At 42.4% G+C, this 17500-nt stretch overlaps 1 protein-coding gene across 2 annotated transcripts in view; it reads right to left on the bottom strand.

Annotated features, from left to right (window-relative positions):
• LOC311236719 (E3 ubiquitin-protein ligase MARCHF3-like) overlaps window positions 1-17500 on the bottom strand; it is a 74606-nt gene that overhangs the window by 25824 nt on the left and 31282 nt on the right. The window lies entirely within an intron of this gene.

Here is a 17500-nt window from a genome sequence, read left to right as displayed (position 1 = left end):
GAGAGAGAAGAGACTTTGAGTTTTAACGTCTCTTTATTTAGATTAGATTGGATTTGTGAATCAAATGTCATTGTACAGCACAACGAAGTACAGTACAAGTACAGTACAATGAAAACAAGTTTGGCATCCAAGCAGAGTGCAAATGTAACAGTAAAGTGCGATAGTAATATACAATGTATAGGTGATTAAACGGTATGAAATATATAGATTAGTACTACTGAGTAATAGTACTAATCAGATGTATGTACAGGGTTGTAGTATTAATATGTACAGTGATACAGGTATAGACACTGTGGTAGTAAGCATACCTGTCAACCATCCAGTTTTTCCCGGGATTGTACTGTATTTCAACCTTCCTTCCCGCCATCATCCCGCTAAAATATTTTCCCATATTTTCCCAGTCTTTTTTTATTTTATTAAATTTTTACAAAATGGCTGCACAAAAGAAACATAGGACACAATATACAACACACAGGACTATGTACAATATAAACAGTACCTACAATTAAATTAATGAATGAATTAAATAAGAGGTAAAAGAGAACTTAGTGTAAATATTCTTTAATTTGTGTCAACGTTATAAAAATACTATTGTATTCAACAAATTAATTATGATACACCACAATGTGCCCTTTCTATCTATTCTAAATCTATGGCCTCGCGATTCCACGGCTGCGCAGTGCAGACAATATATATAATATAACACTCCGGTTACGTACTACTGAACGGACGTGTTTTTGCGGACCTCCCAAACTTTCAAACTTTAGACTGTTTTCTTTCTTTTTACCATCTTTTAACCAGTGATCTTAACTGATCACTGTGACTTTTGCTCTTATCGTTTACTGTTGGATTTATTGGTTTTATGTGACTTCTTACTGGACGTGACCTAAAGCTATCGGCGCTTGTTGTTGCCATAGCTACAGCTACACGCTACAGTACTCACAGTGCTGAGCTCCCCCGAGGAAATGGCTCCAACATCAGATGTCGCAGAGATGCGAACGGAACTGAAGAACATCGAGATACTAGTAGTGGATCTTATCAAGCGTCAAACGGAGCTAATGTCCAAGCTGGCTAGCATGGAACAAGCGGACACAGGCTGCACCAGCAGTCCCTCCTGGGCGACAGTGGTGAGGGGCCGACGGAAGCTCTCCCTTCCTCTCTATGATCCCGTTGATTCACCTCAACTATCAAACCGATTCAATCCTCTTTGTAGTGATTCCAGCATCCTTGGCTCTCCTTCGTTTCCGTCTCCTGCTGCTAGTAGTTTAGCTTTGCTCAAAGACTATCCGAGGATAGCTACTAGCCTAGCTACTAGCCAGGCTCCAAGCGAAGCTACCAGGACGACGGCCATCTCCAGCTCACAACTCAACCATGGAAGTATATCTGCGCCCCGGAGCAGAAAGCGCTCTGCCCTGTTTGCTCTCGCATCGCCAAGCTCCCCAGACTCACGCGATGGGTCCGACTCCCCAAAGTTTAAACGCCCTCGTCTGCGGTGCTCTGCAGCACATACCAGGATGATCATTCAAACGGCGAGTGTCATCGATGGAAATGCCGCTGTGAATGAGCCCCTCCTCACGGCGCTGCTGCCCGACCAATCGTCTAACTCCGCCAGCAATGCAGACGCTACTCCTGCGGCTTTTCACCATAGAAACCTGGCCATCTACGACGGGGAATGCATCCAGGAACAGCCAGAGATCCTACTCATCGGAGATTCCATCACCAGGTTTTTGCAAATACCACACGGCATTACGTATTGTTTTTCCGGTTTAAAAGTTACTGACTTACTGGAGTGTACTCCCGAAATCATCGAGAGATATCCGTCCGCCCACACCGTTATTATTCATATCGGAGCAAATGACGTAATGGCTAGACAATCCGTTAAACTCCAATCTGACTTTGAATCACTAATACTCACTATTGAAAGCCTGGGTAAAATATGCATTGTGTCTGGCCCCATTCCATCCATGGGTCGTGGATCTGAGCGATTTAGCCGTCTGTTCTGGTTGCACAAATGGCTACAGACCCACTGTACTACTATAGGACTTTGCTATATAAATAACTTTGATCTGCTCTGGTCCAGGAAAGACCATTACAGACCCGATGGCATCCATCCAAACATATCAGGGGTAAATGTGCTAATACATAACGTCATACAAAGTATAGCATCACTGGCCTGACAACCAACCATATCTAGCTCTGTAGACTATATACAGAAGCAGCCTAAACTACAAAAAAACACGTTGAGTGTCATCCCGATTCTGATCACCAAAAGACTAATCAATTACTCATTATCACGTCCCATATGTAAATCTAACCTTATCAATATCAGTGTTCAACCACAGACTATCTCACACCCCACTACAGAACCCGTACAGCTAAAACTAGCACTGTTCAACGTTAGAGCACTGAAACAAAAATCATTTCTGATAAATGAACTCATAGTAAAACATGGTGTACATTGTATGTTTTTAGTAGAGACATGGTTAGACAATATCACTGGTGTAGCAACACTGATTGAGACCTGCCCTTCCAATTTTAAATTCTATCAATCAAACAGACAGAGTGGGAGGGGAGGAGGAATAGCAGCAATCATCTCCACTCAATTTGTGTGCAATGATATTGACCTGGGAACATTTTTATCATTTGAATACCTTGCTATTGTATTGAAAACAGAAATGCCAGTAATATGTGTGACATTGTATCGACCACCAAGGTACTCGCCACTCTTCATACAGGAATTTTCAGAACTCATATCGATCTGCATTACCAGGTATGATAGAATCATTCTTAATGGAGATCTAAATATTCATATCAACAAAAAGGATGACCCCAGAGGTTGTGAGTTTCTGAACCTACTGGACAGTTTTGGACTGATGCAACATGTTCACGAGGCCACCCACCAACATGGCAACACTCTGGACCTACTAATAACAACAGGGCTAAACATTGAGAATATATCAGTAAAACAAATTCCAATTTCTGACCATTATTGTGTGTTCTATGGTACAAGCCTAATATTACATAAGACCAGAAGCGAATTCCTAGTTCACAGAAGGCTTCTGGACGCTAGAGCTGAAGCAAAATTCTCTAGTATGATGAAATCATACGACCAATGCAGTAAATCCTCCTTAAATCAGCAAGTGCAAAACTTCCACAACACCTTGTCAACCGTGTTAGATACTGTTGCCCCTCTAAAGGTTAAAAAGGTAAAAACTGATAGAATCTCTCCATGGCTAAATAAAACCAATGTTAAAGATAACAAGAGAAAATGTAGGATAGCCGAGCGAAAATGGAGGAAACTCAAACTCACAGCTCACTTTAATTTATACAAAGACGCCATGGGCGCATACAATAAGGCAATACAACTTGCGAGAAAGGAATATTTTTCCAAAATGATCTCAGAAAATATGGGTAACTCGAGGGTACTTTTTTCCACCATTGACCGGCTGATTAACATACCACCCCCCCATATACCGCAGCAATCAGCCACAAAATGTGAAGAGTTCGCAGTTTTCTTTAATGAAAAAATATCATTGATTAGAGCAAGCATTACCGCTGATATGGATCTGGCTATGAGTGAAACCCCACCTGAGATAACTATGGGGGAATTCACATGTATTACATTACCTGACCTCTGTAAGATTGTCTCTGAGTGTAATTCCGCCACCTCCTGCCTCGATCCTATACCAACAGCATTTCTCAAGCGGGTGTTTGATAGTGTCTCAAATCATGTCCTTGAAATCATAAATATGTCTCTTCAAACAGGCACTTTTCCAGATGCATTTAAAACAGCTGTAGTAAAACCACTACTAAAGAAAACAAACTTAGATGTAAACGAACTAAAAAGCTATAGGCCAATATCGAACCTTCCATTTATCAGCAAGATATTAGAAAAGATAGTCTCAGTACAAATAAACTCCTTTCTCAAAGATAATAACATCATGGATGAACTACAATCAGGTTTCAGAACAAATCACAGCACTGAAACTGCCCTTACCAAAATAGTTAGCGACCTCAGGCTAAACTCCGATGCTGGCAAAGTCTCAATTCTTGTCCTATTGGACCTTAGTGCAGCGTTCGATACGATTGACCATAATATCTTGATCAGTCGTCTAGAAAGACTGGTTGGCTTTTCCGATCATGTACTAAATTGGCTCATAACATACATTAAGGGAAGAAGGTTCTATGTTAAGCTTGGAGACAATGTATCCGAGGAACATAACAGCAATTTTGGAGTCGCACAAGGAAGCTGCCTTGGTCCATTACTCTTCTCACTATATATGCTGCCCCTCGGGGACATCATTCGAGACCACAATGTATGCTTCCATAGTTATGCTGATGATACACAACTATATATCTCCGCAGAACCAAATAACACTACAGCCATACAGTCCATTACAAATTGTCTGTTAGCAATAAACAAGTGGATGAACAATAACTTCCTAAAATTAAACGAAAGCAAGACCGAAATCCTATTGATCGGCCCAAAAGCGAAAAGGGATGTGCTTTGTAAAAACCTGGGGAGTCTGTCATCCTATGTAAAGACTGAGGTTACAAGCCTAGGTGTCATCTTGGACTCAGACCTGACCTTTAAGTCTCATATAAATAAGGCCATGAAAACGTCATTCTTCCACCTAAGAAACATAGCGAAAGTAAGACCTTTCGTAAATAAAAAGGATGCAGAGAAACTTATTCATGCTTTTGTATCAAGTCGGCTTGACTATTGTAATGCACTGTTCACTGGTCTTCCCAAAGCAACCATTGGGAAGCTTCAGCTTATCCAAAACTCTGCAGCTCGATTACTAACTCATACAAGGAGAAGAGAACATATCACTCCAGTCCTGGCCACTCTGCACTGGCTTCCAATAACTCATAGAATTGATTTTAAGGTCCTTTTCCTAACATATAAAGCTCTTAATGAGCAAGGCCCAAAATACATAGCAAATTCCCTAGTTAGTTATCTGCCCTCAAGAACGCTACGGTCATCCACTACAGGTTTACTAGACACGCCCAGAAACCAAAAAAGGATAGGAAGTATGGCATTTGCCAACTATGCCCCAAAACTATGGAACACACTACCAACACACATCAGAAACGCCAGCTCTATACACATTTTTAAAGGAAAATTAAAAACGTACCTATACAGTCTAGCTTACAAATAGTTATGGCTTGGAAAAACCTGATGGATCCATGAGGCTAGGATAAGCCTTGTGGACCCAACTTTTTAGATGAAGGAACGGGTACATAGGAGACACGCCTCCAGTTTTTCAAAAGTTTTTGACACGCCTCAGCTTCTGAGCTGAAGGAGTGTTTTTGCGGACCTCCCAAACTTTCAAACTTTTTAGATGAAGGAATGGGTACAATAGGAGACACGCCTCCAGTTTTTCAAACGTTTTTGACACACCTCAGCTTCTGAGCTGAAGGCGTGTTTTTGCGGACCTCCCAAACTTTCAAACTTTTTAGATGAAGGAATGGGTACAATAGGAGACACGCCTCCAGTTTTTCAAAAGTTTTTGACACGCCTCAGCTTCTGAGCTGAAGGCGTGTTTCTGCGGACCTCCCAAACTTTCAAACTTCTTAGATGAAGGATGGGTACAATAGGAGACACGCCTCCAGTTTTTCAAAAGTTTTTGACACACCTCAGCTTCTGAGCTGAAGGCGTGTTTTTGCGGACCTCCCAAACTTTCAAACTTTAGACTGTTTTCTTTATGCGTTTTTCTTTTTCTTTCTTTCTACCACAAGACGCGGCCACTGATGGGTCCATGGGACTTGGATAAGTCCTGTGGACCCAACTCTGGCCACTGACCACATGAGCGAACGGGTACATACGCACACAATACACGGCCACTGATGGATCCGTGGGACTTGGTAAAGCACTATGGACCCAACTATGACCACTGATAAAAACGTAACTACACTAGCATTATAAGACCTAAACATTGCTACCTACCATACAAGTGCATTGGTTTAGTGCATTTCCGGTTGCCACTGAGCGGAAATGTTTGTGCGGACCTGTTCTCCCAAACTGGTAAGCAAATGACTGTTTTTACGTTATTTTCATTTTTACGTTACTATTATTATTATTATTATTATTATTATTATTTTTTTTTTTTTTAACATTGATCTTAACTGATCACTATGACTTTATTGCTTTTATCGTTATATATGCCTATAATTGTGTACAGCACTTTGAGCTACATGACATGTATGAAAGGTGCTTTATAAATACTTACTTACTTACTTACGAGGGGGAGGAGACTACATTGGGAGGGGGCGTGGCCGGGGGGAAGGGGCCGGGGCGAAATATCCCGTCTTTTCAAATCCCAATGTTGACAGCTATGGTAGTAAGTCATACTGGCCAGCAGTGTAACTAGTAACTAGATGTAATATTTATATTTACATCAATAGAGTACAATGCTTTCCCCTTTAAAGTCCTAATCGGTGATCCAAATCAAAGGAAAAAGAAAAGTGAAAGAAACAATAATGAAAACACTCTTTCTCTAGTTGATTGACAGAGCTCTCAATACGAGGACTAACACCAGACACAGCTTTTAATTGTATTTCCTGTATTTTGTGGCTGTAAACGTTTCTTTACGTTGGTAATGTTTGTAAACACCAGAGTGCATTGGATCTATTTACAGCTTACAGCGGGTTAGGAAAGATTCATATTGCTTATTTTCCACCTAGAGATCACACTCTTCAGGACTGTAAGGGTATGTGAATACGTCTGACATTGATATGGTCACTGATAGGGCCTTTAACATCAACACATCTGAACATGACATGAGCCAATCAATAGAATATACACACAAAAGGTATATACATACAAATAAGGGCTTTAGAGAGAGAGAGAGAGAGAGAGAGAGAGAGAGAGAGAGAGAGAGAGAGAGAGAGAGAGAGAGAGAGAGAGAGAGAGAGAGAGAGAGAGAGGAGGAGGAAGGGCAGGGGGAAATAAGGGAGGGGTAGAACAGAATGTTTGAGAGATAAAGAGAGAAACACAGGAAAGAGGAGAGAGGAGCAGAAGAAGAGATAGAGGAAAGAGAAACAGAGCTCTAGGGAGTGGGGAGGGAGGGAGGGAGCAGAGAGAGAGAGAGAGAGAGAACGCTATAACAATAGTGAGGAATGTTGCTTAGACGTTTTACGCCGATTTCCACATCAAAGAGTTCCAATATTATATCCACACACACACACACACACACACACACACACACACACACACACACACACACACACACACACACACACACACACACACACACACACACACACACACACACACACACACACACACACACACACACACACACACACACACACACACACACACACACACACACACACACACACTCTTAAAGGGATACTTCACCCATTTCAAGAAGGCTAAAACTAAGAGTAATTTCAGTTCATCCAAAAAGCATTTGCACTGCTGTCTTAGTCGGTAGATATTGGGAATAGCAATTACTAGCATTTGTTAGCAATGATAGTGGAAGTCTATGGGGGCATGACGCCTGTTGCCATGGGGAAGAGGACGGGGGTCATATGTAAGTGATTTCACATTATAATAAAACACAAGATACTTGTGCCCTAATGATAAGGATAAACGCTCAATGAAGAAAGCCAATGGTCGTCACAACCATAGATGGTCAGCAGGGGCCAGCAACAAAAAAACAGCAAGAGCCAGCAAGCCAGCAAGAGCCAGCAAGAGCCAGCAAGAGCCAGCAAGAGCCAGCAAGAGCCAGCAAGAGCCAGCAAGAGCCAGCAAGAGCCAGCAAGAGCCAGCAAGAGCCAGCAAGAGCCAGCAAAAGCCAGCAAGAGCCAGCATATCAGCAGGGCTTTTGACTTTGACTCTGAAGGGGCACCCCCCCCCCTTCACTGGTGTTTGGTCAAGTTAGGCCCACAACACCTCGGGGAGGCTCAGCGGTTAGTTCCAGCGTCCCAGAACCACCCCCCTCCATGCTAGCACCCACTTTTCCATGATATTCAGTCACATGCCGAACCTCCTTATGTTATCCTGTCAAAAGTACAATTCCTGATACCAATATTACACATAAAACAGCAATAACAGAGAAGACATCTCATAGCTCCGCCCACAAATTCCCAACTCTCCCAATAATGATAAAAGTCGATTGTGCTATAAATCCTCTGCATCCTACTTCCACCAGACAAACCTTGGCTTTACATCCTCACTGTTCAGTTTCTGCTGCCAAGTCTGCATATCTCAGTTTTCTCCTTTCATACACCTCCTCCACTGAATCCTCCCAAGACACGGTCAGTTCTATAAAGTAAACTAACCGCTGACTGCGAGACCATAATACTAGGTCAGGCCTCAAGCAGTGTTAATTTAGTCAACGGAAATTATGACTAAATATGGTCGTCAACGAAGCTTTTCCCCCTGACAACGAGACGAGACATCACATTAATGGAGATCATGTGACACTAACGTGATTAAGTGATTCATGCAATGTTGTTGACTAAAAACGACGACACAAAATGTAGTTTACAAAATTAAATCTTGCAGAAATTTCTCTTCATTTTAGATAGCAGTAACTGCACACGGCATGGGTTTAATGGAACAATGGCGGGGCAACAGGGTCTCGGTGTAACCAATGTAACCGAGGAATAGTCGGCCTTGACTAAAACTTGACTAAATGAAAAATAGATAAAGGTGACTAATATGATGAAAACAAAAAGACATGACTAAGACTAAAACAAAAATGTAAAACAGCTGACAAAATTAACACTGGCATCAAGTTAGTGCTAAGTATCTCTCGTGGACCAACTAACTTTCCTCCCAAATCTACCTGCATCTCTCAATCAGTAGCTCCATTTAGGTGGCCTGACTCATGCCTGCCTAAAAACCTACCTCCTTTACATTTCTCTCCCTCTCTGACAAATTGAATGGCTGCACCCTCCACCCGATTACATGCAGAATTCACCTGTACTCTTCTACTTTCAATTCCTGTCGCTAAGCTCTTCAAAACCTGGTTATGTCTACATGTATACCGACCTTGAGAAAGACTAGTCTTACAGCCTGACATAATATGCCTCAACGTTGCCAACTCTGAATATACACTGACCTATTGACCTCCTCTAGCATTACTAACATAAATGATTTCTGCTTCCAATATCTCATCTTTCAAAATGCACTGAAATATGACTCCATGACAAACCACAGACTTCCCTTTGAACTTAAAACATCTTTACTGAGAGAAAGTAGAGCTTTGCTTTCCACCACTACCGCGAAGCTCACATTTCTACATTTCTATGGAAACTGAGCAGGATGCCACACTTCACACTTCAGAGGAACACCCAGTCACCCTGTTCCACGTGACGTTATCATTGATTTAACACCAGTGGCTGGGTTCAGCAGGTCAAACATTCAACCACATCACTTCCACCTAACCTAATATGCAACACCAGTGGTTTCTAGGGGACAACAGTGTTGAGAGGAAGGGGTAGACGTCTTCAAAGTCACGTTAATATCATACGGGTGTTGTGATGGTTGATGTATAACCAAACTCTAATGTTACACAGATGAGAAGTGTCACATGATGACTGAGCACAAAGGACAGCTACTACTAGGTCACAGTACCTTTATACACACAACAACAACAAGGCTTTACAGTACCTTAAGTTCCTACTGTACACACAACAAGGCTGTACAGTACCTTCATACTGTACACACAACAACAAGGCTTTACAGTACCTTCCTACATACAACAACAACAACAACAACAAGGCTGTACAGTACCTTCATACTGTACACACAACAACAAGGCTGTACAGTACCTTCATACTGTACACACAACAACAAGGCTTTACAGTACCTTCATACTGTACACACAACAACAAGGCTTTACAGTACCTTCATACTGTACACACAACAACAAGGCTTTACAGTACCTTCATACTGTACACACAACAACAAGGCTTTACAGTGCATTCATACTGTACACACAACAACAAGGCTGTACAGTACCTTCATACTGTACACACAACAACAAGGCTTTACAGTACCTTCATACTGTACACACAACAACAAGGCTTTACAGTGCATTCATACTGTACACACAACAACAAGGCTTTACAGTACCTTCATACTGTACACACAACAACAAGGCTTTACAGTACCTTCATACTTAACTGTACACACAACAACAAGGCTTTACAGTACCTTCCTACTGTACACACAACAACAAGGCTTTACAGTACCTTCCTACTGTACACACAACAACAAGGCTTTACAGTACCTTCCTACTGTACACACAACAACAAGGCTTTACAGTACCTTCATACTTAACTGTACACACAACAACAAGGCTTTACAGTACCTTCCTACTGTACACACAACAACAAGGCTTTACAGTACCTTCCTACTGTACACACAACAACAAGGCTTTACAGTACCTTCATACTTAACTGTACACACAACAACAAGGCTTTACAGTACCTTCTTACTGTACACACAACAACAAGGCTGTACAGTAGCTTCCTATTTACGACAACAGGGCTTTACAGTACCTTCTACATTGATTGATTGATTGATTGATTGAAAACTTTATTTAACAGATTGCAGAATGGGTACAATACAGTACAGCTCAATACACACAATTGTTAAGGGGATGCAGAGCAGAGAAAGACTTTCGTCTTGTTTACATCAGGGTCCCCCATTTTCAATTCATCATAAGATTTATGACATACACAACATACAGTACTGAACATACAACAACAAGGCTTTAACTTCTCTTCTTACACACAACAACAAGGCTGTACAGTACCTTCTTACACACAACAATGCTTTACAATACACTCATACATACATACAACAACAACAACAACAACAACAACAACAACAACAACAACAACAACAAGGCTTTACAGTGCATTCCTACTGTACATACAACAACAAGGCTTTACAGTGCATTCCTACTGTACATACAACAACAAGGCTTTACAGTGCATTCCTACTGTACATACAACAACAAGGCTTTACAGTGCATTCCTACTGTACATACAACAACAAGGCTTTACAGTGCATTCCTACTGTACATACAACAACAAGGCTTTACAGTGCATTCCTACTGTACATACAACAACAAGGCTTTACAGTGCATAGTCCGCCAACTGCCACAGTGGGACTGATCTACTGTAGCTATGTTCTACTGACTACAATTGGAGATCATAAAGCAGATACAACTTAAAGGACCAGACCAGTGTTTTTGGTTACAAGTCATTCTCACTGTGCCTTTCTTTTTTGCTAATCTTTGACTAGTTTCAGCAGAAACTACTGGCCAGTAGTTTCTGCTGATTCACCACGATTTCAGTATATCTGAAAATGTGTAGAGCAACTTCTCAGGAAAATAAATGAACCTCAGGCGTTGGCATTTCAGTCAGATGTTGTAACTTTCAGAGGTTTATGTATCACACGCAGAATTACTTGGAAGCCACGTTAACCGTCTGTAGTGTGGTAGTGAAAGGGTTAACCTACTGTAGTGCAGTAGTGAAAGCGTTAATTAAGCGTTGGATTTTACAGGCAACACCCCCCGCACGCTGAGACAAAATGGAACAAAATCAAATACATTAGAGAGAATTGTATTGGTATTCAAACCTCTCTCTATTCAATGCTTTTTCTGTACATCACACGTTAATCCATGTTGAATCAGGATTGGCAGCTGTAACATATGCAATGAGGATTTCTTTCTACTTTTTTCCTCCGTTGCTTTCATTACTATACGCAGGGCGTAGCTGGGGGGGGGTAGCTTAGGATGATTCCAAGGGCCCAGCACTGGGGGGGGGCCCAACATTTTTTTTTTTTTTTTTTTTACTAGACATCACTCAGGTGTATTATTGATGCTCTCATTGATACTATGTTTGTGTGTGTGTGTGTGTGTGTGTGAGATATATAGAGAGAGAGGGGGGGCTTTGGTAGACTATTGCATTGGTCCATTCATTGAAGATGAACGCAATGCGACATCCTTTACTAGGCTCACCCACCAACAGTGCAGGTGCTGAACTGCTGATCCGAATGTATAAGTAAAAACCATATTATGCGTTTTCATCAATAAAAAATTGGCCAACAAATACATTCTTTCATGGGGCCCAGAATCTGGAGCTACACCCCTGACTATACGGGTGTCTAATCTATGATTTGCCAATCTTCTATATGGCGCCTAATCCTCCCTCTCATCCCGGATGATCACAGATGCATGTTTATCGCCTTCATTCCACCAGGAATCTAAGCCGCTGTCGTTGTCCACAGCAGAATGATCCCCTCACCGTCCAAAAACATACACTTTTCACCACCACCACCACCACCACCACCACCACTACTACCACTACTACTACCACTACTACAACTACCACTACTACCACCACCACCACTACTACTACTACTACTACTACCACTACTACTACTACTACCACCACTACCACTACTGCTACTGCTACTGCTACTACCACCACTATCACTACTGCTACTGCTACTACCACTACCACCACAACCACCTCCACCACTACTACTACTACTACTACTACTACTACCACCACTATCACTACTGCTACTGCTACTACCACTACCACCACTACTACCACTACTACTACTACTACTACTACTACTACTACTACTACTACTACTACTACTACTACTACTACTACTACTACTACTACTACTACCACCACTACTACCACTACTACTACTACTACTACTACTACTACTACTACTACTACTACTACTACTACTACCACCACTACTGCTACTGCTACTACCACTACCACTACCACCACTACCATTACCACCACAACCACGACTGCAACAACAACAGAATGATCATCTTCAGGCAAATGTAAACAAAGGCTGGATTTGCGTCCAAAAAAACAAGTTCCTCAGCGGTGAACGTCGACAACACTTAAGAAACGCAAACATCAGAGAGAGGGGGCGGGGGGACGGGGGTCTAAATCCCTTAATCTTTGATCTGGAATACAAGGGAGGGGGGGGGAGGTGTTTTTGTCAAACACCCATGTTGATAGATGGGTAGTGAAAACACCAGATAAACCAAAGCGCTTGTCTTTTTGTCTAAACACCATGACCTACTTTTCTTGGCTGCATTTCATCAATAACAGGCTGAAATCAACATCCGTCACTGAGAATAGAAACGGGTTGATCCACACGGCGGGGGAAATGAAATATGGCTCTTTTGTTGCCGTTAAATGGTAATCTACCGAATTATTTCAGGATTAGAACACAATGTAACAATGGAAACAACACACTATGACCAACAAACCCCCCCAAGCCCCCCACCCTACCCGCTTTCCGCGACTAACTACACACAGGCCCCCATTGATGTGCAATTCCCACCAATTGATTACAGTAGATATATCATCCATTTCCACTCCAGGGATCAGTGAATGGGAAAAGACAGATGACCGGTGCCATGAAAACCAATATGGGAAACAGTGTGTGTGTGTGTGTGTGTGTGTGTGTGTGTGTGTGTGTGTGTGTGTGTGTGTGTGTGTGTGTGTGTGTGTGTGTGTGTGTGTGTGTGTGTGTGTGTGTGTGTGTGTGTGTGTGTGTGTGTGTGTGTGTCTTGGGGGGTGCTCTGGACAATACACTGATTGGATATCTGTGATCTGATCACAGTAATTCGCTTCCCTCCCTCAACTGCACCCATACTGTATGCCATCCTGCTAACACTGAACGTACATAGTACTAACTGTATGGAGAGTGACACGCATAGTCTCACTGTCTGTTGTTTGATGTACATAGTACTGGATGTAGGCGGCACGGTGGTGTAGTGGTTAACGCTGTCCCCTCACAGCTAGAAGGTTGTGGGTTCGATTCCCGCTTGGGGACCAGGCTGCCGTGTTACCCAGGTGGGGTATCTTCCCGGCCTTTCTGTGTGCAGTTTGCATGTTCTCCCCGTGCTCGCAAGGGTTTCCCCTCCTGATAAGAGAAACCCAATGGAAAAACATGCACAACAGATCGCTAGCGCTGTCGCGTCCCCGACGAAGACGGACAGGAGCACTTGGATTGGTCCCCGGGGTGCGGTGCTCGCCGCAGCCCTTATCTGCTCCCGGCTGCCCTTGGGGGGATGGGAGGTGCACAGAACATTTTATCAGCGACTAAGTGCATGTGTGTGCGTGTGTGTGTGTGTGTGTGTGTGTGTGTGTGTGTGTGTGTGTGTGTGTGTGTGTTAATCTGATGACAAATAAAGACTTAAGGGCTAGATCCACAAAAAATGGATTGCACAGTGCTAATTGCACCCTTACTTACAATTCATTATGCACGGTGATTGATTGAATGAAAATTGTATTAACAGATTGCAGAATGGGTACAATAGAGTACGGCTCAATACCATACCTGTCAACCATCTAGTTTTTCCCGGGATTGTAATGTATTTCAACCTTCCTTCCTGCCGTCATCCCGTTAAAATATTTTCCCGTATTTTTCGAAAAAATATATATTTTTACAAAATGGCTGCAATAACCCCTCCGTGACGACAGGTGGCAGCAGTGTAGATTAGAACGTTAGCACAGGAAGTCAGACCGGAAGACGGTTGCGACCCGAAGAAGAAGAAGAACAGCAACCGGATAAAGGAGGGGTTTAGCGCGAAATGTATAGACCACTACACTTCCGTGTTAAATTGAAATCGGGGAGGAGATTGCGGGGGGAGCAAATGAATGAATGTGGATGAGAGCCGTGATGTAAGTGGTTGCAGCTACGGCTGTGGGGGTGCTAGAGACACATGATCGAATAGACTTGTATGCGCCTGAATCTCCTGAACACGGCGCAACCCATTCCTAATCGATCAGAACTAAATCGGCAGAGAAAAAGCCAATTTTTAAGCACCTATTCCCCATGCACATGCGCAGATTGTCAACGGAGTCTGGACGACGCGAGATGACGCACGAATGAATGTGGACTGTTCCATCAGAGGGGGGAGCTTCGGTGGCCAGTGTCCTTTCAGCCGAACAGGATAATGAAACAATGATCCCACTAAATGGCCAGACGCGTCTTATGGCGACATCTACAATTACCTCATTGAGTCTCCAGGTAGACTAATGTTTATATCTAAGTGCAGTGGTCTGTAGCCACTCACACTACCACCGAAGCTCCCCCCTCTGATGGAACAGTCCACATTCATTCGTGCGTCATCTCGCGTCGTCCAGACTCCGTTGACAATCTGTGCATGTGCATGGGGAATAGGTGCTTAAAAATGGGCTTTTTCTCGGCCGATTTAGTTCTGATCGATTAGGAATGGGTCGCACCGTGTTTAGGAGATTCAGGCGCATACAAGTCTATTCGATCATGTCTCTAGCACCCCCACAGCCGTAGCTGCAACCACTTACATCACGGCTCTCATCCACATTCATTCATATGCTCCCCCCGCTATCTCCTCCCCGATCTCAGAATCCCGGAAGTGTTGTTAGTCCAAATAATACCCTACTTTATACTATATTATTGTCATTTGTTTAAAGTCAGTCTTTACATATCCCGTTTTTTCTAATCCCAATGTTGACAGCTATGCTCAATACACACAATTGTTAACACTTTCAGTGCCAGCCATAACGTTGATTAATGTCCTTGAGTGCCATCATCCACTTCAATGATAGCGTTAAAAACGCATAATCTATGTTTTAAATTATGGCTATGTGTCGCTTATCAATGACTTGTTTGCAGTCAACATTGTCGAAAACGTATTGTTTTTTAATCGGTTCATATCCTTTTTATAGCATTTCGAAAAGCTATCGTTTTCTCGAAAATGTCCGGAAAATAGAAAGATTCCCTCATAAACGGCATTTGGAATATTCTCGAATACAGAAGACATGTTGTCATTTGTCTGCCTATTTATGAATCGTTTTCAAATAAACGCTAGATTATCGATAGTATATGTGTACTTATGCACGCTATAGAAGCGAGCTGAGAAATCGATTACCTCATTTCCTCAACATCACACACACACACACACACACACACACACACACACACACACACACACACATATACACATACGGGACACGCTGTTATCTCAGTGAATACAGCTCTGATTATCCTAAAACTGGTAACATAGACTCCTTACCTTAGATCAGATGTTCTCCAAAAAGATTATTCCAATTCCTGATCGCCATTCCAAATATCGATCGCGTTTATTGAATGATTATTGGCTGCTGTAAATATATATTCCAGGCTGCTTTCCAACTCGCGATCACTTCCCTCATCATCAGATGCCTCGCCAGCATAGTGGAGCGAGGAGGCTCCCCCTCCACAGATCCACCAGTATAATCGAATGGCCTGCAGTTACACAGGGATAGACGATAGGGGGCGGTATTTTCCCATCGGAGCTCCTAGAGGGGCTGCTGTACCAACGGGAGACTCGGTTGATGAAATATGAATTCAGATCGCTAATAAAAAAATCAAACGACAATTTGCGTCGTCGGCACTCAACCCCCGTTGAGTGCCGACGACGCAAATTGTCATTTGATTTTTTTATTAGCGATCTGAATAAAAAGACGACATAACACGTTGCTGGCACTCAAAGTGTTAAGGGGAGACCAGAGAAAGACTTTCGTCTTGTTTACATCAGGGTCCCCCATTTTCAATTAATAATGAATTGTAAGTAAGGGTGCAATTAGCACCGTGCAATCCATTCTTTGTGGATCTAGCCCTTTATACTTATACTTAGGTATGGAGAGTGCTATGTATAGTCTGTTGTGTGTGGTGCTGTCCTGTCCTGTGTGTGAGGTCTTGTTGTCATTGTACCGCGTGTGTCTGCTACAGAACCTTGTTTAAACATGTCCTTGTTTCCGAGACACATTTCTGTCCAGTCACTGTGCCAAATAAGGTGTTTCATTTTCAGTTCAGATAAACAGCACTAAGGGAGACAGATCTGTTTCCTCTAGATCCAAGCACAGTCAGGACAGTAAAAACACACTTCAATCAGTATCTGAAATAAAGAATAACAAATATTTTTGAAACCATCTCGGGAAGTATTGAGACAAATCTTGAACCAAATGTATTGACAGCGCTTTTTGGATACTCCCCACCTATGTTATCACTTTCAAAGCACAAAGCACACGTTGTGGCATTTACCACTCTACTGGCCAGGTGGCTGATTCTGTTTAAATGGAAGTCCGCTGCTCCCCCCACTCACCTTCACTGGATTAGAGACATACTATACTTTATCAAACTTGAAAAGATAAGATGCACTCTGAGAGGTTCTTCTTCTATGTTCAAGAAAACGTGGGGTTCATTCCTTGTACTTGTGGATGATGTACAGTTCCATACTATTCCAGAATAACAATTTGTATGCTGCTTGTTGGTATTCATCTGTGTGAACGTTAATTCAACGTGAGTTATTTGATATACCGGATATACATTTATTTGGGTACCTAAACATGTGCTATATATTTGATATACTATGTATATACGTTTGAGACGGCTGTCGGGCGACCAAGTCAGTGTTTGTTTGTATTATTATTTACTTTTGAACTCTGTTTTATTTTT

Source organism: Notolepis coatsorum, assembly GCF_963971535.1.
Source record: "Notolepis coatsorum genome assembly, chromosome: 11".
NCBI lineage: Eukaryota > Metazoa > Chordata > Actinopteri > Aulopiformes > Paralepididae > Notolepis > Notolepis coatsorum.
The sequence above is the reverse complement of the archived record's forward strand: the minus strand, read 5'-3'. Positions and strand labels throughout refer to the sequence as shown.